The 21689-nt window shown below is 40.5% G+C and overlaps 1 pseudogene; it reads left to right on the top strand.

Moving 5' to 3' along the window:
* Nucleotides 1–3489: 3489 nt before the first annotated feature.
* LOC139395374 (zinc finger protein 180-like) lies at nucleotides 3490–21548 on the top strand (annotated as a pseudogene).
* Nucleotides 21549–21689: the final 141 nt, after the last annotated feature.

The raw sequence follows: 21689 nt of genomic DNA, 5'->3' as shown, positions 1-21689 counted from the left end.
AATGAGGAAACCACTAGTTATGGATGTAGTATATCTGCTAATGAGGAAACCACTAGTTATGGATGTAGTATATCTGGTAATGAGGAAACCACTAGTTATGGACGTAGTATATCTGCCAGGAGCAAAAATGGTGAGCAAAGATTTGTTTTTCACAATGTATTCTGAATGTGAATGGGGGAAAACTCAGGGAAGGAACCTCCATTTCCAGGTTGCTTATGAGAGCATTTCACACTACTTTGGATGTTAATTGTAAGGATCGATTGAATGTCCTGCTTAATATAATGTTTGTGTCATCATCGCAAATCAAAAAACACTTCAACCAGTAAAATGATTTTTGGCTTTTCCATCAACCTGACAATGAGGGTTTGTACACTGTTATCCATATTGGCCCACAACTTCACCGAACAACAAATATACCTGTAATGAACGAAGAAGCACTTTGGTTGTTGTTGCATGACATACTGTGGGTCAAAAAAAGTATTTAGTCAGCCACCAATTGCGCAAGTTCTCCCACTTAAAAAGATGAGAGGCCTGTAATTTTCATCATAGGTACACTTCAACTGTGACAGACAAAATGAGAGAATATACTATATAGCCTAGAAACCTGGTTAAACTATCATTAGGACATCATGGATGAATTCTAGAATATACTATATAGCCTAGAAACCAGGTTAAACTATCATTAGGACATCATGGATGAATTCTAGAATATACTATATAGCCTAGAAAACTGGTTAAATTATCATTATGACCTCATGGATGGCCAGTCCTTGTATTCATAGTGTAGTGAATTCAGGGAGAGGCCCTGAGCTGAACTCAAACCTGGGTCCAGCGACTGTCAAATCAACACCTTATAACTGTTACGCCAAGATGTCTGAACTTCTTGACGAGGTCGCTAGGTGTTGGGTTAAGGTTTCTACAATATCGTTCTCTATGAATTTGAGAGTGGTTACACTTCTCCTTCCCCCATCCCTCAGCTGTTAACCAAGTCTCTGGGCAGCCATTTTGTTGCTGTTTAAAAACCCCACACAACCCAGCAATCTGCAGTTCAAACAATAACAAATCTGTCATTCCACCACTATTTTGGTAATAAAATTATGGGTTTGGATAAATGTAACTACAGACAGACCTATGGATGCAAGGACTGACCATCCATGATATCAACATTATAGTTTTAATCATGTTGAGGCAGCAGGGTAGCCTAGTGGTTAGAGCGTTGGACTAGTAACCGGTTGCAAGTTCACATCCCCGAGCTGACATGGTACAAATCTGTCGTTCTGCCCCTGAACAGGCAATTAACCCACTGTTCCTAGTCCGTTAATGAAAATAAGAATTTGTTCTTAACTGCTATACAATGTTGATTTACATTGTTTCTAAACATTATAGTAAAAAAAATATTATTTGGGGTTCTGATGGGGTACAACAGTTGAACTAAGCTCATGAGGCATGTGTTATATTCTTTAAGAATCAATGGCTGTAAATAAATAATTTAAAAGTCACAATATGGATGTAGCAATTGCAGATTTCCACCGTAACACCAAACATCAGTTCAACTGCAGAGTTTGTGCCTCTGTTGTTAAGACAGTACTTACCAGTGTTAATCAGGGAACGGTTTCTCAAAACCATCTTACGGTTGAGTTCATCGTTAGAACCATTGGACGCCTTAAGATGCGTTTGGGAAACCGGAACCAGATATCCACGTTCCTCCTCTTCCTCCTTTTTCGATGTAACAGTCATCTCCTCCCCCTCCTCTTTCACGCCATAAACTACATGCTCTCCTTTCACTGTAACACCATCCTCCTCTTTCACTCTGAACGCGTCCTCCTCTTCTTTCACAGTAAAGGCCCCACTCTCTACTTCTTGTTTTACTGTGATATCTTCCTCGTCTTTCACTCTGAACGCGTCCTCTTCTTTCACAGTAAAGGCCCCACTCTCTACTTCTTGTTTTACTGTGATATCCCCCTCTCCTTTAGCAGGGGAGTAGCTTAGTGACCGCATGGTCGGGGATGATAGCTAGGCTAATGCTAACTTAACCAGCCCGCTTGCTGACTAATAACAACACCGTAAATATGAAATTCAATCGGATAACTAAGTAGACGACAGGAATGGGTTTAAAACACAGTGGCTAATGTAACAGATGTGAAACGGCTAGTTTAGTTAGCGTGGGCGCTAAATAACGTTTCAATCAGTGACGTCACTTGCTCTGAGACCTTGAAGTAGTAGTTCCCCCTTGCTCTGCAAGAGCCGCGGCTTTTGTGGAGCGATGGGTAACGATGCTTCGAGGGTGACTGTTGATGTGTGGACGGTTTAAATTTGTACTGTTACACTAATATACACGAAAGCGTCTAAAGAGCTATATTGGTTCGGCTAATTTGTCTAGCAAGCTACCGAGGTGTCTGACTCACTGTTGCTGCTGATGAAAGAAGCGTTCCGTCCACTAGATTATACGTCACACCAACAGCATAACCATAAATTCCCAGACCGCCATCTGCTGACTGGACTGGGTAACGCAGTTGAGTAAAACGTTTATTTAATTTTCAGACAAAAAGTTAAAGGGTTGGAATCAGAGACGACGCTAGTGCTAAAATATTAATTACCCCCCCTAAATAAATCAATATCAGTCAATATATTTTTGTGTGATTAATTTTTTTCGTCAACCGTTCCATCGCATCTTAAACTTCATGTCGATTCGGCACTAGGACCGGGGGAGGCTGCTGCTGCACAAGTGGCTGTAGGACTTTTTTCAGCAAAGATGGCGGACAGAAATACTCAGAGGGGTACCCTACACAGACCTGAACTGGATCAAAGATGGCGGACAGAAATACTAGGATGGAAGCAAATGTAAGGGATTATAACGTCATAACGAATCATGCAAAAAACATGTACAGTTGACAGGAATGTTAGTTAATGGAGAGACAAACGATTATGCTTTTTTTAATCATAGTTCATTTACGAAAATCGTGATTTAGCCAGGTAGCTGGTCTAGTTTTATGGGTGTTGTGACATGAGTATGAAATTGTCACTCTGGTTGTTTTAGGGACACCTTAAACAACCCACAAACCAGGCGGTCGTTTTGTGAAAAAGTGGATGTATAGAATCTAGCTGGCTGAAGAATTTACTGCAAATTGAATGTACAAATTTGTATTTGCCATGAAATAACGTATGTTATTGTGCAGTGGATGACTGTGCAGTGGATGATTAAAATCCCTGTATGCCCATGGATGTGTAGCTAGCTATCTATTCGTACTGTGTATGGTCCCAAATGTTTGGTATACATATTACTTCAGAACCTAGCTATGAACCTCAGCTATCATAGCCAGTTGTATCAACTTCAAGTTGAGTAGAATATAATATCATGTTTTGCCAAGGATTCAAGTCAAATATACATGTAGTTATTACCATGCATGAGATCCCCACATTGTAGCCTGTACATTTAATATATTCACTGATCATGTACTCTACCTTGGCAAATTAATGTGCAGTTTAGGTATGAATGTCTTTGAGGTGATCAAATTCCTGTCTTTGAATGACGCCGTGTCTGCATGTATGTATTACAATTATACACTTCAACAGTGTTTACCAATCTTGGTCCTGGGACATCAATGGTTACACATTGTAACTAATAGACTAGAAACAGGATTGAACTAGTTAATTCATATATACAGAAATATAATTTTTTTAAACACTACACTACACTTCCTATGCATCATGTAAATACTCTAACACTGGTTCATCTCAACATCTAATGCCCTTCATCTGCATTGATCTGGTAAACACAGGATAGGTGGAGTATTTCATCACATTACACTTCATTTCAACCAGTAGAGAATGTGAAACGCTTTATTGAAAAGCTCATTATCCAAGTGTTATAAATACAAGTTCAATCTGTCCATCAATGCACATCTGTTGTGAATTATAAAAACAGAGGAAGAAAGAGGTGGAGAGAGAGGTGTTAAAGACAGAAAGGGAAAGAGAAGGAGGAGAGAGAGGTGTTAAAGACAGAAAGGGAAAGAGGTAAACACATAGGAGCAGGGAAGGCAGCACATGATTAATGAATCACAGTGCTACATAAATGTTCTCTCAGTTCATCACAATTACATAACCATTGGGCCGATTAGAGACACTGTTAAAAGCAGGTGAGGTGGCGATGATGGGACTGGGGGTTGGCATCCTCTCACATCAAAACATACCTGCAGACCAGAGACAGATGGAGAGAGAGAGCATGTTTAAGCCTTGTGTATTTATTTTTTAATCTAACAATGTTAACCATCAATCAGGAGGTGAAATGCAAAACTGACCTGGGATCATTAACTCTGGGACTACTGCATCTCTATCTGTATTTCAATGTAAAGCATCTCTTTAATAATACTTCCTGTATAATATAAACTGACCTGGGATCATTAACTCTGGGACGACTGCATCTCTATCTGTATTTCAATGTAAAGCATCTCGTTAATAATACTTCCTGTTGTCCTGACCAAGTGACCTCTCACCTCTGATCATGCTGTGTCCTCTATGTAGCCAGTTCAGATGCAGGAGGGGTTCACCGACACAGCTGATATAACCTAGAGGATTTAGAGAGAAGGGGAGAGAGGGATGAAGTGAAGGAGAGAGACCGTTATTGAGAAAATAAGGTAGTTAAAGTGACAGTGTTCAACAGGAATCTGTGTGAGGCCTCACCTGGTGTCCACACCACACTAAGTGGCTGCAGAGTACTTTATGCTGAAAAACTATATCTGCTTTTGGTTAGGTTATAATGATGGTAGAACCCTTTTTACGTCCTAAAAATAATGTATGCATTGCATGCTTACGTTTCACGTGTTAGTCATCAGTTATCTTGCTTACATTCTTCTTCCTGTATCCTTCTGACCATAGTACGTCCAGCTGTCATAAACGTACGTATGGTCTTGGTTAATGTACTCTTTCAAAAATAGAGTATAGCCTGAGTGTCATATGGCCTGGGTGAACTTGACATTGGTGTCTGTCTTTAAGCGGCATCTAGTCCATCTGCTGACTGGACGTAGTTGAGTAAATATAAATGATAGCCTTGTTTGTGCATTGTACACATCCCTACACGTGGAGTCCGGGGAACAGTCCGAATACCTATCAACTAGACTCCGTAACAAAAACCCACACGGAGGCTTATTTGACACCAAATCAACAACAGAAATTACTAAAACATAAATTGCTAAAGTAGGATGTAAAAGGTGGATTTTATGATGTAATGTCAACTTTATACATTTCTATCCCAGGACCATTCAATTTTCAACTCACCCACAGCAATTCTCCATAAATCTGCTGTGGATTACCCAGAATCCCGAAATAAATGAATACATATGTGATCATTCAAACACATATCTGTTTGTGCTTATAGGGAACCAGATCTTCAATACAACTAAGTTACTAAGTCTTTAACCACACTGTGTTGTTACACTGGTGAGTAAAAACTCAGGCGTCCTACACTTTAACTTGTTGTCTGAAAACAAAATTAACATTTTACTCAACTGCGTTACCCACCAGTCAGCAGATGGCGGTCTGAGACTTGAAGGTGATGCTGCTGGTGTGACGTATAATGTAGTGGACGGAACGCTTCTTTCAACAGCAGCAACAGTTCGTCAGCCACCTCGGTAGCTTGCTAGACAAAATAGACGAACCAATAAAGCTCTTTAGACGCTTTCGTGTATATTAGCCACTGTGTTTTAAACCCACTTCTGTCGTCTACTTAGTTATCCGATTTAATTTCATATTTACGGTGTTGTTATTATTCAGCTAGCGGGCTGGTTAAGTTAGCATTAGCCTAGCTAGCTAACATCCCCGACCATGAGGTCACTAAGCGATTTTCCTTCTAAAGAGGAGGAAAATATCACAGTAAAACAAGAAGTCGAGAGTGAGGTCGTTACTGTGAAAGAGGAGGAGGATGTTACAGTAAAAGGAGAGGAGGACTCGTTCAGAGTGAAAGAGAAGGAGGGAGAAATGACTGTTACATCGAAAAAGGAGGGAGAAGAGGTGGAACCTGGATATCTGGGCCCGGTTTCTCAAACGCATCTTAAGGCATCCAATGGTTCTAACGATGAATTTAGCCATAAGATGGTTTTGAGAAACCGTTCCCTGATTAACACTGGTAAGTACTTTCTTAAAAACAGATGCTGATATCCTACAACTGCAGTTTGTGCCTCTTTTTTTAAAAGTGGAAATCTGCAATTGCTACATCCATATTGTGACTTTTAAATGATTTATTTATAGCCATTGATTCTTGAGGAATATAACACATGCCTCATGAGCTTCGTTCATCTGTTTTACCCCGTCAGATCACCAAATAAGCTTTTTTTTACTCTGTTTAGAAACAATGTAAATCAACACTGTATAGCCTCAACATGGTTAAAACTATAATGTTGATATCATGGATGGTCAGTCCTTGCATCCATAGGTCTGTCTGTAGTTACATTTCTCCAACCCCATAATAATTTTATTACCAAAACAGTCGTGGAATGATAGATTTGTTATTGTTTGAACTGCAGATTGCTGGGTTGTGTGGGTTTTTTAAACAGCAACAAAATGGCTGCCCAGAGACTTGGTTTGGTGAACAGCTGAGGGGTGGGGTAAGGAGAAGTGTAATTACTCTCAAATACATAGAGAACGCGATTGTAGAAACTGTAACCCAACACCTAGCGACCTCGTCAAGGAGTTCAGACATCTTGGCGTAACAGTTATACGGTGTTGGCTTGACAGTCGCTGGACCCAGGTTTGAGTTCAGCTCAGGGCCTCCCCCTGAATTATATACACTATGAATACAAGGACTGGCCATGCATTATGTCATAATGATAGTTTAACCAGGTTTCTAGGCTCCATAGTATATTCTAGAATTGCCACTAAAGATTCCTCGTGGGGGCAAATTATTATAGCTGTTGATAAGTCATTGTATAATATTCAGCCAATTATTTTCATGCCCTTACATTAAAGACAAGACATACCTAGATTCAATTACATTCATGAATTGGTTTGAAACCTTTGCTTTAAACCCTTCTGAAAGTTGGTGTTTTGGCGGATTTGTAAATAATAGTTTGTCATGAACCACAATTTTTTTATTTAATTTAAATGTAACCTTTAACTAGGAAAGTCAGTTAAGAACAAATTCTTATTTACAATGACGGCCTACCCCGGACGACACTGGGCCAATTGTGCGCCGCCCTATGGGACTCCCAATCACGGCCGGTTGCCTCAAGCCCTGAGATGCAGAATCCTCTGTGCCACCTGGGACCCCCAAAATCATATTCTAGTGCTGTTCCCAACTAAAATACATCTTGGTCAACCAAGAGTCATCTGTTCTTTCTACCAATCGCCCCATGTGTTTTTATAAAATCAAATATACGTACTGAACTTGTCTGATGCTTTCACCTGTCTGGCACCAGTGGGACTGTAGCGTCCCACCTCGACAACAGCAAGTGAAATTGCAGGGTGCCAAATTCAAAACAACATAAATCCCATAATTAAAATTCCTCAAACATACAAGTATTATACACCAATTTAAGGATAAACTTCTTGTAAATCCAACCACAGTGTCCGATTTCAAAAAGGCTTTATGGCGAAAGCACACCATATGATTATGTTAGTTCAGCGCCTTGTCACAGAAAACCATACAGCCATTTTCCAGCCAAGGAGAGGGCTCACAAAAGTCAGAAATAGCGATTAAATTAATCACTATCCTTTGTTCTTCATGAGATGGCACTCACAGGACTTCATGTTACAAAATAAATGTGTTTTGCTCGATAATGTCCCTCTTTATGTCCAAAAACCTCAGCGCCTAGCCACAGAAAACCAAGGAGAGGTGTCACAAAAGTCAAAAACAGCATTAAAATTAGCCACTTACCTTTGATGATCTGGTGGCACTCCCAGGCCTCCATGTTAGACAATACATCAATACATGTTCAATTTGTTGGATAATGTCCCTCTTTATGTCCAAAAACCTCAGTTTTGTTGGTGCGTTTCGTTCAGTAATCAAAAGTCACAATGCGCGTCTAACAGTATTAGACTTTACGCCCGTCCCCTCGCCCCGACCTGGGCGCGAACACACGTCAACAGTCACCCTCGAAGCATCGTTACCCATCGCTCCACAAAGCCGTGGCCCTTGCAGAGCAAGGGGAAGCACTACTTCAAGGTCTCAGACTACAGATAGAAAGACTAGTAATAGACTACACCAGCAGTATGCAACCTTTTCCAGTTGGAGTGCCAATTTATCTGACGATTTCTCCCAATATATTTCAATCCTTTTCATTTTTAAATTAAATATACCTTCCGGCAACCTGCCTCACCCAATATGATATGGATCTGCTGTTTTTGTTAGACCTTATAGCTAGAACCTCCATCAGATGCTAGCCATCAGAACATAGAACATCGCCTGTCGTATCAGTTCTGTTATACTCAGACATTAGTTTAACAGTTTTGGAAAATTTAAAGTGTTTTCTATCCAAATCTACCAAGTTTACTTTCATCCGGAGGTGAAAATAGTGCCCCCTACCCTAGTGAGGTTAACACCCCGGCCGTCCTACAATCCAAGCTAGATGCCCTCAATCTCACACACATTTTCAAGGAACCCACCAGGAACAACCCTAAATCTGTAGACAAAATCACTTCTGCAAGCAGGCCTTTCTAATCGACCTGGCCCGGGTATCCTGGAAGGATATTGACCTCATCCCTTCAGTAGGGGATGCCTGATTGTTCATTAATTGTAATTTCCTCACCACCTTAAATAAGCATGCCCCTTTAAAAAAATGTACAACTAGGAACAGATATAGCCCTTGGTTCACTCCAGACCAGACTGCTCTCGACCAGCACAAATACATCCTGTGGCCTACTGCACTAGCGTCGAATAGTGATATGCAACTTTATTAGAGAAGTCAGGAACCAATACACACAGTCAGTTAGGAAAGCAAAGGCTAGCTTTTTTAAACAGAAATGTGCATCCTGTAGCTCTAACTCCAAAAAGTTTTGTGACACTGTAAAGTCCATTGAGAATAAGAGCACCTCCTCCCAGCTGCCCACTGCAATGAGGCTAAGAAACACTGGCACCACCGATAAATCCACAATAATCGAGAATTTCAATAAGCATTTCTCTACGGCTGGCCATGCTTTCCTCCTGGCTACCCCAACCAACAGCTCCGCACCCCCCGCAGCTACTTGCCGAAGCCTCCCCAGCTTCTCCTTCACCCAAATCCAGATAGCTGATGTTCTGAAAGAGCTGCAAATCCTGTTCCCGTACAAATCAGCTGGGCAAGACAATCTGGACCCTCTTTCTAAAATGATCTGCCGCCATTGTTGCAACCCCTATTACTAGTCTGTACAACCTCTCTTCCACAGTCATCCCCCTCTTCAAAGGGGGTGATACTCTTGACCCAAACTGTTACATCCATCCTGTCCTGCCTTTTCTAAAGTCTTCGAAAGCCAAGTTAACAAACAGATCACTGACCATTTCGAATCCCACCGTACCTTCTCCGCAGTGCAATCCGGTTTCCGAGCTGGTCACAGGTGCACCTCATCCACGCTCAAGGTACTAAACAATATAATTTCCGCCATCGATAAAAGACAGTACTGTGCAGCCGTCTTCATCAACCTGGCCTGTTGTCCGGACCTCTGGCAGTCTTTATGGAGTTACCACAGGGTTCAATTCTCGGGCCGACTCTGTATATATCAACGATGTCGCTCTTGCTGCGGGTGATTCCTTGATCCACCTCTAGTCAGATGACACCATTCTGTATACATCTGGCCCTTCTTTGGACACTGTGTTAACAAACCTCCAAACAAGCTTCAATGCCATACAACACTCCTTCTGTGGCCTCCAACTGCTTTTAAACGCAAGTTAAACTAAATGCATGCTCTTCAACCGATCGCTGCCCGCAACCGCCCGCCCGACTAGCATCACTACTCTGGACGGTTCTGACTTAGAATATGTGGACAACTACTAATACCTAGGTATCTGGTTAGACTGTAAACTCTCCTTCCAGACTCCTATTAAGCATCTACAATTTGCTTCCTATTTCGAAACAAAGCCTCCTTCACTCACGCTGCCAAACATACCCTCGTAAAACTGACTATCCTACCTATCCTTAACTTCGGCGATATCATTTACAAAATAGCCTCCAACACTCTACTCAGACTGCATCCAGTTTGCTATCACATATTTGTCGCCAAACCCGCTGGCTCCAGGTCATCTATAAGTCTTTGCTAGGCCGCCTTAACTCGGCTCACTGGTCACCATAGCAACACCCACCCATATCACGCGCTCCAGCATGTAGTACAGGAAGTATATCTCACTGGTCTACCTGGTTAAATAAAGGTGAAATAAAAAATTAAATCGTAACTTTATTGACAACACCCAAATGCAGAATACATTGTGAAAAACTAAAATCTTTGCTCACCATTTTTGTTCCAGGCAGATATAGTACATCCATAACTATCGGTTTCCTCATTAGCAGGGAGGAGTTTCTGCAATCAAATTGCCCTCGTGCCACAATTTTAGCAAACACAGAAGGGGGCCTTGGAGAACAAAAGTCGTCTGGCACACTGTTTAGAGTTTCAACAACATGAATATCCTATTTCTAGCCTACAATCATCGATTTTACTACTAATGTGAAAACAAGAAAAAATATGACTTTTCTTGCTAATTTTAAGACAATTGTCAAATAATGTTAACATTCATTACAGACGTCAATTGCTGTACAACATCATAGCTACGCTGTTGGCATCACCTTTTACAGTGGACTTCTGCTGTTGTGGGCCTTTAATCATCTGTCTGACTTTGTTGTTCACACAGGAGAGATACGGGACTATCGTGGATCCTCTGGGGAGCCTCAACAACCTCATGATGCTGAAGAGGGAGAGAAGGGTCTCTCCAGATCAGAACACCTCAATAAACACCTGCAGAGACCCACAGTGAAGAGAACTCACTGCTGCTCTGACTGTGGGAAGAGATTCACCTCATCGGGCATTACAATTCATCAGAGAATACACACAGGAGAGAAATCTTATAGCTGTGGTCAATGTTGGAGGAGTTTTACAACATTAATCTCTCTGAAAGTACACCAGAGAACACACACGAGAGAAACGTTATAGCTGTGATCATTGTGGGCAGAGTTTTGTTTATGCTTGCCATCTGACTCAACACCAGAGAACACACACAGGAGAGAAACCTTATAGCTGTGATCAATGTGGGAAGAGATTTGCTTCATCTGGCAATCTGACTCAACACCAGAGAACACACACAGGAGAGAAATCTTATAGCTGTGATCAATGTGGGAAGAGATTTACTTCATCTGGAGATCTGACAGTGCACAAGAGAATACACACAGGAGAGAAACCTTATAGCTGTGATCAATGTGGGAAGAGATTTGCTACATCTGGCAACCTGACTCTACACCAGAGAACACACACAGGAGAGAAACCTTACAGCTGTGGTCAATGTGGGAGGAGTTTTAGTCGATCTGAAGTTCTGACAGTGCACAAGAGAACACACGCAGGAGAGAAATCTTATAGCTGTGATCAATGTGGGAAGAGTTTTACTACATCTGGCAGTCTGACTCTACACCAGAGAACACACACAGGAGAGAAACCTTATAGCTGTGGTCAATGTGGGAGTAGTTTTAGTCGATCTGGAGTTCTGACCATGCACAAGAGAATACACACAGGAGAGAAACCTTATAGCTGTGATCAATGTGGGAAGAGTTTTGTTCAAACTTGCCATCTGACTCAACACCAGAGAACACACACAGGAGAGAAACCTTATAGCTGTGGTCAATGCGGGAGGAGTTTTAGTCGATCTGGAGATCTGACAGTGCACAAGAGAACACACACAGGAGAGAAATCTTATAGCTGTGGTCAATGTGGGAAAAGTTTTGGTCTATCTGACTCAACACCAGAGAACACACAGGATTGAAATCTCATAGCTGTGACCAGAGATAATCTGATAAAAGATCTCTGATCAAATATTAGAAAATACATACATGAAGTAGTTGTTTCATGATTTCAATGAATTAATGTCACAATGTAGAATGTTTTAACATTGTAGTAGGACTATTGTAATGATTTCACAATGTAGAAGCCTAAACGTGTGCCCACTTATGAATTGATATCAACATGTTATGGATATTAGCCTAATGGGGAAAAATTCAGGCTCTGAAATGGAAGAGTACTATTTATGTGATTTAACAAATATTGACAAACAATAAGAGTTTGGATCAAATCAAATTTATTTATAAAGCCCTTCTTATGTCAGCTGATATCTCAAAGTGCTGTACAGAAACCCAGCCTAAAACCCCAAACAGCAAGCAATGCAGGTGTAGAAGCACAGTGGCTAGGAAAAACTCCCTAGAAAGGCCAAAACCTAGGAAGAAACCTAGAGAAGAACCAGGCTATGAGGGGTGGCCAGCCCTTTTCTGGCTGTGCCGGGTGGAGATTATAACAGAACATGGCCAAGATGTTCATAAATGACCAGCATGGTCAAATAATAATAATCACAGTAGTTGTCGAGGGTGCAACAGATCAACACCTCAGGAGTAAATGTCAGTTGGCTTTTCATAGACGATCATTAAGAGTATCTCTTCCGTTCCTGCTGTCTCTAGAGAGTTGAAAACAGCAGGTTTGGGACAGGTAGCACATCCGGTGAACAGGTCAGGGTTCCATAGCCGCAGGCAGAACAGTTGAAACTGGAGCAGCAACACGGCCAGGTGGACTGGGGACAGCAAGGAGTCATCGTGCCAGGTAGTCCTGAGGCCTGGTCCTAGGGCTCAGGTCCTCCGAGAGTGAGAAAGAAAGAATTAGAGAGAGCATACTTAAATTCACACAGGACACTGGATAAGACAGGAGAAGTACTCCAGATATATCAAACTGACCCTAGTCCCCTGACACATAAACTACTGCAGCATAAATACTGTAGGCTGAGACAGGAGGGGTCAGGAGACACTGTGGCCCCATCCGATGATACCCCCAGACAGGGCCAAACAGGAAGGATATAACCCCACCCACTTTGCCAAAGCACAGCCCCCACACCGCTAGAGGGATATCTTCAACCACCAACTTACCATCCTGAGACAAGGCCGAGTAAAGCCCACAAAGATCTCCGCCACGGCACAACCCAAGGGGGAGCGCCAACCCAGACAGGAAGATCACGTCAGTGACTCAACCCACTCAAGTGATGCACCCCTCCTAGGGACGGCATGAAAGAGCACCAGTTTGCCAGTGACTCAGCCCCTGTAATAGGGTTAGAGGCAGAGAATCCCAGTGGAGAGAGGGGAACCGGCCAGGCAGAGACAAAGACTTAAAGGTTGAGACCGAGTCTGCGTCTCTCACATGGATAGGCAGACCATTCCATTCAAATGGAGATCTACAGGAGAAAGCCCTGCCTCCAGCTGTTTGCTTAGAAATTCTAGGGACAATTAGGAGTTGTGTTACACTTACCACGTTGGTGACCCACTTGAATCAAAATGCAACACTTCAAAATGTGGCGTGCTGTTTTCTACAAATTGTCCTCTAACCAGGGATGTACTCCCAGGGATGTACTCCCAGATTCCGTGTGGTTTTTGAGCTGTTAGTTTTAACAGGACGTGCAACCTCATCTCTCTCCTCTCTCACAATTTTTTTTAGCATGATATCGATGAGTGATGACAAATAAGTGTTGCATTCCCTTGTTTAGCGACCCCTAAATTTAATGCATCACTCCCAAATGTAGCTGACTCTTCTGCAGGTTGTCCTCTAACCAGGGAGGTAAAATATATCTCCCATTTTCATGCGTTTTGTTGTGTCAGTTTCAACAGCACGTACAACCTAATTTCCCACCTAATCGATATCAGTGATTTATTGCTATTTGTCAAAACAACAGTGTTTCTGGTGCTTGTGCAGTTTATAAGGAGCTTGTTTAAAAAATACAAGTAATGTGATTATTGTGGCAGATGTTTGTGTAAATAGCACATGTTATGTTTAGGTTTTCAATTTATCCCCAAACTGTTCCTGCATATTGGTTATTTATTTTTGACATGTTAAAACTGTGTTTTGACATTGGGCTATCCCATCAAGCAAAATTATATTGAAAAGATGTTGAAAATATGACTATGCAATCAAATATTTCATATTTACATTTCATGTAACATTTGGTAGTGATATTTATTCATGCAACCAACATGACCATTTTTTGGTACAATTATATTGACATTGTTGCCCTGTTTTTAGAATATCAGGGTTAATTCTCACATGTGCCAAACCAAATGTTCTAGAGCATGATATTGGGGACTGGGCCCAGATCCAACAACATGCCTATCTAGTGAACCCTGAAAAGAGAGAGAAGCTCCGCAGTGAGGTGGAAAGTTATTACGGATATCGCAGGAGTTTTCTCTTGAAATCAGTCCGTGGTAAGGACAACTTGGTTGCTGATTATCTCTGGGGTGGGCAGTCAAAAATATTTGTGTTTTGCTTTGAGCCAGTGTGTTTATTTGGAGTTTTATCTCTTATTCTTTTCTGTATTGAAACTGCACTGTTGGTTAGGGGCTCATAAGGAAGCATTTCACTGGTGTATTCGGTGTATGTGACTAATACAATTTGATCTGAGTTTTGTTTGGGCTCGTTCCAAGGGGACGAGAGTCCTAGAAGCTAGTGAGTTTTAGGAAGACGAGAGTTCTAGAAGCTAGTGAGTTTTAGGAAGACGAGAGTTCTAGAAGCAAGTGAGTTGTAGGATTCTATAGAAAGAAAAAGGAGAAAAAAATAACATGATTTGTTTATTATTATTTAGGAATAGGTGTTTTTTCTTGTTTTTAATTGTTGACAGCCAGTAGACACCATGTTTATATTGGTGAGGGTGAAGCATTGTAGTTGATTATAATGTGAAATGGAAGTTGTTTTCTGTTGGTGGTGAGCAAAAGTGTCCAACAAAAATATAGGATATGTTTGTTGTCTTAAGGGGGAAGGTGATACAGGCTTTGGTTTTTCCATTTATGTTTTGAGGTTGGACTTTAGCACGTCTATCTCGTTAGCATGTTGGACGCACTGATTGGTGTCACCTCGTTAGTCAGTATGTGTTACACCTGTGCTGGCTTGTCCATCTCGTTAGTGAGAAGGTTTTTCACCTGAGCTGGTCCAGGTTCTATTTAAGAGTGTCTGGCCCAGTGCTCCAGTTGTCTTGATAGATGTGACAAATCAAAACCTTTAGTTTCACTACCGTTTTGGTTTGCTTCCTGTTTTTAAGTTTGTTGTGGGTTTTTCTCTTGTTTGCCTCTTCTTGGGCAGATTTAGTGGGTCTCATGGTGGGTGTCTTTTAGGTCCCAGTTGTTGTTACTAGTCAACTTTCAGTGGACACTGAGAGCAAAACTTCAACATTATGTTATTGTACTTTTATTGTATCAAATGGTTGTTTTATGTAACAGAATAGAGGGTTCTTAGAACTATTGTGTCTGTGTTCTACTGAGGATGGGCCTCTGGGAGGAAACACTGACAGGAGATTTACAATGTCTTTTGGGTGATTAAAACCTAAAGAGACAGTATTCCAGATTAAGAGTTAATGTTTCTGTTCTATATGGTACCAGGGAGAGATGACCCCAGGGCCAGACAGCAGACACTGTCTGCTGAGAATTATAAGTACCTTTCATACAAATCTTAACCTTGTGACCCGTTGTATACATCTGTTGTTGGTCATATAGGTTGGAATGGGTGTATCTTAGCTATAAAAGACCTTTGTACTTTTGTCTCGTGGCTCTCAACTAATCATCTGGGGGTGATTTGTTGACCAGCCAATATTATCGTAGAGCACTCAATTGATTCACTTTATATGTGTGTGTTGTATTGACCTGCTCCCTTATTAAGTGAATAAAGATTTAGTTTAATAAGAATAAATCTGACTTGTGTGATACGTTTGTTTCTCATTTGATATTAAATTAATAACCACATTTTGCAATGTGAATCTTGACTTGGTGACCGCTCCTGACGACCTGGGTAAATCGTCCTCGAGGGATCCGTCAAACTTGGAATCTCATGGAGACCACACTTCGAGAACGGAGCAGATGGACCCACCTTAGACCTGAGAGGCAGCGAGCAGATTCTATACACCTAGTTTTTTTTAAAGTGAGTTTTTAGAAAATCCTCGTAGGCTCTGAGTGTGTATTTCTATGTGAGGGGGCACCTTGGAGGCGTAAACAGGGCAGAGTCAGGATCTGAGTGTGTACTCCTGTGTGGGGGTGTAAACAGGGCCCAGTCAGGAGGCTCGGAGTGTGTATTCCTGTGTGGAGGTGTAAACAGGGCCCAGTCAGGAGACTCTGAGTATAAATGTATGAGTTGCATTATCCTAGGAACTAACCATAAGCTAGAAATGTGAAAATATTCCTGCAGGTAAAAATATTGTTGAAAAACGAATTGATTAGGTATGTTTGGGAATAGCATTGTGTGACTGATATGAGAGTTGTGTGGATGTGGAAATGAGTCTTAATCTGACGTTTGGATAGTAACATATAGAACAGTTGAGGATCCCATGGTCATTGTCTGGGAAACAAAAGTTTATTTTTTTTATTCTGCTGGGAGTATGTTTGGAGAGTTGCTTCTTAGCTATGGAGAGTCCTTGAAAAAACAAATGGAATGGTTGTCGCAAGTCGCTGAGAATTTCTTACGTTTTATATGGATTCTGTGAATATATGAACATATGGTGAATTGTATGTGTGTTTAATGATTACTAGAGATTTGATAAAGTAAAACTGGGAATATAATTAGATACAATTTAAACAACCCGTATGTAGACAAACGTAGATTTTAAGTTGGTATCTTTAATGGATAATTTGATAAAGACGAGGTTTAAGCATCATTAAACAGTCTACAAAGTCTGGGCAGTTGTCTCAGAAACTGATGGGAGTGTGTCCACGGTGAGTTACCCTAAGGATGAAACTATAAAAACGCTTATAGGATTTTCTCAGTCCGGGTACTACATTTGAAATAAAACTGCCCTTAAGGCCTGTGGGGGTCTTCCCAGTATGAGAGGAGTTGCTAGATTTATTGAATAAACCTTTTTTCCATCAAGTTAGAGTGAACCAAAGTGCCTGACTAACTGTTGATGGCTGTTGATGGCATCACAGTGGCAGAATCACCTGAAAGACACACATCGCCATCTGCTGACTGGAGTTGGTATCGCAGTTGAGAAAATAACTTTCAGACAAAAAGCTAAAAAAGTAATTTGAAGAACCCCTTATCATGGTTCCTCAAGGGACTTTTTGGGGTTCCTTTTTTAACTCCCTGTCCACCCTCCCTCCATTATAAAAACAGATTATAATAATATTGACAATATTGACTTAAATAATTAATTGTTTATTTAGTGGCACCACAAATGTGAATTCATATTTACAAAACAATTTACCAAACAAAACAGATTACAAAATTGCAACATTTCTGCAGACATGTCAGACCATAATAAATAATACATTTACCTCATATAGTGCTTTTCATGACATTTAAAAAATATATACAAATGTGAATTAATATTTACAAAACAATTTAACCAACAATTTTTTTTTAAATGATGATGTACAATAAAAACAACATACATTAAAAATGAATCATAGGTGAACTAACAACATTGTAGACTTGATATTAAATGCAGATTTTTCAGCTTTAGACATTTTTGAGAAATTTAAGGGAACATTTTTTTTTTAAATACAGCCGAAGCAGAGCCCCAAGTCCCATGGTGACGTCCTCGAGGGCGTGGATGTTCTCTCCATCAAAGGCCAGCGGGATTTCACTCTCATGGTGAAATGGATTTCCGCCGATGTCAGGTAAAGGAGTGAAGAGCGGTGAAATCTGTGTCAACAAAAGTAAGAAAAGATTAATACACATACAATTAACAAAGACCATAACAAATGTTCAGCTGTAGTTTTATATAAGCATGCACACCTATGTTTATGAAGAAACAGATGATTGGTGCATAAGCATACCATGTCACGGACATAAAGGCCACTCGGGTCCTCTTTGAAGAGGTAGGGCAAGAGCAGAATCACTGCTGTGGTCTCCAGTCCTAGTAAAGCATTGATCTTACTACACTTGCTAATTTTATTACAAAATACATTAGAGAAAGGGAAGGAATAAGAGCAAATCCCTCTTCTGTATTGTCCTTCAGGGACTGTCAAAATAGCAGGATGATGTCCTCCCCCCTGCCTCGCCTCTCTACCTCTGCTAGTCATTGAATTCTCTTTTTGTCTATATCCATTCCATGGACTTGATTCATTTCTGAGAAGTTCTGAAAAGATAATTAAGATAATTAACGCGGACATGTAACGTTTCCAAAATGGGATAGTATTGTCCATGTAACGTTTCCAAAATGGGATAGTATTGTCCATGTAACGTTTCTAAAATGGGATAGTATTGTCCATGTAACGTTTCCAAAATGGGATAGTATTGTCTATGTAACGTTTCCAAAATGGGATAGTATTGTCCATGTAACGTTTCCAAAATGGGATAGTATTGTACATGTAACGTTTCCAAATGGGATAGTATTGTACATGTAACGTTATGCCCCCTTGTGAGTTAATAGTGTTGCTGGCTGTAGCAGGCTATATAAAGAGAAAGACCTCCATTGACGATTCAGTTCGTTGTACATCTCGTCTGGACAGGTCACCGTCCTTACTTAGTTAGTTAACGTTTGCTAGTTCATTATCACATGTTGGCTTTATGGAAACGATATACAATATATGGGAACAAAAATAGTTGAGGGAAATAATCCAAACCTTGTTGTGCCTAGTTAGGACACAACGTTATCTAGCTAGATAACGGTACTGTACTGTAGCTCATACAACGCCGACGATCAAACCCGGCTTTCTAATATTTACGGTAATTAACTATAGTAACGTTACGGAAGATACTCACAGAAAACCATCATTGTCTTCGTTATTCATTATTAGTATGTTATATTATTATAATTATTATTTCTAGACATATTCAGAGCCAAAAATCAACCCAACTTAACCTTTTTAACTTGTTGTCGCATCCAAACTTGTCACAGTCGTTTTCAGTTGTAATTACGAAGTTCCCGGAAGAAGTCCAGCAACAACGGAGGTTCCTCGATGAACCCACCTTCTAACAAGTTCTTTGAAGAACCTTTTGGGGCTGTTTTTCATTGACCAAGAACCCTACGGTTCTTAGGGGATCTGAGAACAACTCCAGTTGAACCCTTCATTTTTAGAGTTGTAATCGGATCTATTTACTCTCAGATTCAAAACATGATGATTAGCATCAACGAACAAGTCAGCTGCTGCTCCAATACAGTATGAGGTGAGACGGTGAACTGATGTTGAACTGGGCAGTCAGCTGCTGCTGCTCCAATACAGTATGAGGTGAGACGGTGAACTGATGTTGAACTGGGCATTCAGCGGCTGCTGCTCCAATACAGTCTGAGGTGAGACGGTGAACTGATGTTGAACTGGGCAGTCAGCGGCTGCTGCTCCAATACAGTATGAGGTGAGACGGTGTACTGACGTTGAATCATAATAATTAAGTTAATTAAAATTAATTAGTGAAACTGTTAAAAAAATAGTGTATGGCATATTAAATATATTAGGCTATTATCATCATATAGAAACATCATGGAATATTGGACATCATATTAGCATCAACATACATTATTGTTTCATTAGATTTCACATAATAAAGATATTTCATATTTAAAAGTCCAGAAGTCAGAACCCATCACCTGCTATGTAAAAGAGACAGAAGAATGCACAATGGTCAATGCTATCTGGGATCCTTGGGACATCCCTACCCATTTACCCTTGTAAATGTCAACTTCAACGGGCTAGTGACTTCCCAAGGATCTATCTCTACCTGAAAATACATGATCTAAGTGATTAATAGTTGGTATTCAGCAATCATAAAGCCTTATTAACTTTAATGAACTACTAAAATAGTGATTTTGTCAGACAGCAGCTCTACACTTTATTGACTGACTGATCCATTCATCCTTCCATCCCTCCTCAGCCTTCCTCTCCTCTGAAGACCCAGTGAGGGTGGAGCTCAGTCAGAGAGCTGTTGAGGGACTGGTTAGGAAGAACACTTCTACAGCCAGAGAGGTGAGAGGTCACACATGGTTTAGATGGTAAATATTGATGTCCCTTTAGCGGTTCATCACATAAGCAAAAGGGAATATGTTCCATCATCTATGTTCATTTACATTAGTGTAAATTGTCCACTGATATTGGTGTAATTTCTCACCCCTTCTGGCTGTATGAAAGTTAATTTCCCATCAGGCACACATTTGTTCTTTGATATTATGAAGGTCATTTGTGTATAATTTACTTTTCCCCACATCTCTTTACATTGCTTATGCATATTTGGTGGCCTGACTGCGTCGAAGGCCCATCCTGTCAGATCTGAACCTAATGGAGCTTAGTGATCGGATGACAGAAATCACATTTATGTGCCAGGTGTAACTGAGGCCGTAGATGCTCCATAGCCATTAATTTGAGTGTTTTATATAATATGACTAAATATATTATATATTTATTTCTGTGTTGCAGGAGCAGTCAAGAAATGGAACGGCAAAGCTGCAAGGCTGTAGGAGACCACCTCAAGCCCCTGGTAGAGCCGGGGGTGGTGTTTACCACTCCACCACGCCTTCAGCAGTCTGGACAAGTGGGATTGATCCATTTGTTAGTTTCAGTAGTTGAATCCTTTAACATGTGGTTGATTTCAACATTTTTCATCTTCAACAAATGGCCTGGGATTGGTTGAAAAGTGATACAAAACACACATACCATAGTGGAAGATTTACTGAATTTACACTAAGATGGATCTTGCTTTTTCACATATTTGTTCATTGGTTTTGCAAGAGTCTTGATTGGTCAGTCACTGGGTTAATTTGTTTTGCAATATGTTAAAATCAAGCTTTATTTATACAGCACATTTCAGACACGGATACAAACCAACGGGTTCACAGGAAAAAACAATGAAAATAAATAAATATTTAAAACACAAACATAAGAGGATAAAACAACAGAATAACTGAAAACTAATGAGCATTCTAAGGAAATGTCATCGATTAAAATATTAACAATTCACTGCAATATGCAACCCAAAATATCCTGTCTTTCTCCATTGTTTGATGTTACGTTCTCCAGCAAGAAAACCAAAAATGTCCCTCAAACAGAAGAGGGAACAAACAACAACCACAACTAAACATGTTTTAGGAGGGGCTCTGATTGATTCTCCCTATATGCTAACAAGCTACACGGGCAAAAGTCCAACCTCAAAACATAAATGGAAAAACAAAAGCCTGTAACACGTTCCCCCTTTAGACAACAAATATATCCTATATTTGTGTTGGACAAGTTTGCTCACCACCAACATAAAACAATTTCCATTTCACAATATAATCAACCACAATGATTCACCTTTACCAATATAAACATGGTGTCAACAATTAAAAATAGGAAAAACAACTTGTTTTCTCACTAGCTTCTAGAAATCTCGTCTTCCTGAAACTCACTAGCTTCTAGAACTCTCGTCTTCCTGAAACTCACTAGATTCTAGAACTCTCGTCTTCCTGAAACTCACTAGATTCTAGAACTCTCGTCTTCCTAAAACTCACTAGATTCTAGAACTCTCGTCTTCCTAAAACTCACTAGCTTCTAGAACTCTCGTCTTCCTAAAACTCACTAGCTTCTAGAACTCTCATCCCCTTGGAACGA

This window comes from Oncorhynchus clarkii, unplaced genomic scaffold (genome assembly GCF_045791955.1).
Source record: "Oncorhynchus clarkii lewisi isolate Uvic-CL-2024 unplaced genomic scaffold, UVic_Ocla_1.0 unplaced_contig_389_pilon_pilon, whole genome shotgun sequence".
In the NCBI taxonomy this organism is placed as follows: domain Eukaryota; kingdom Metazoa; phylum Chordata; class Actinopteri; order Salmoniformes; family Salmonidae; genus Oncorhynchus; species Oncorhynchus clarkii.
The sequence above is the reverse complement of the archived record's forward strand: the minus strand, read 5'-3'. Positions and strand labels throughout refer to the sequence as shown.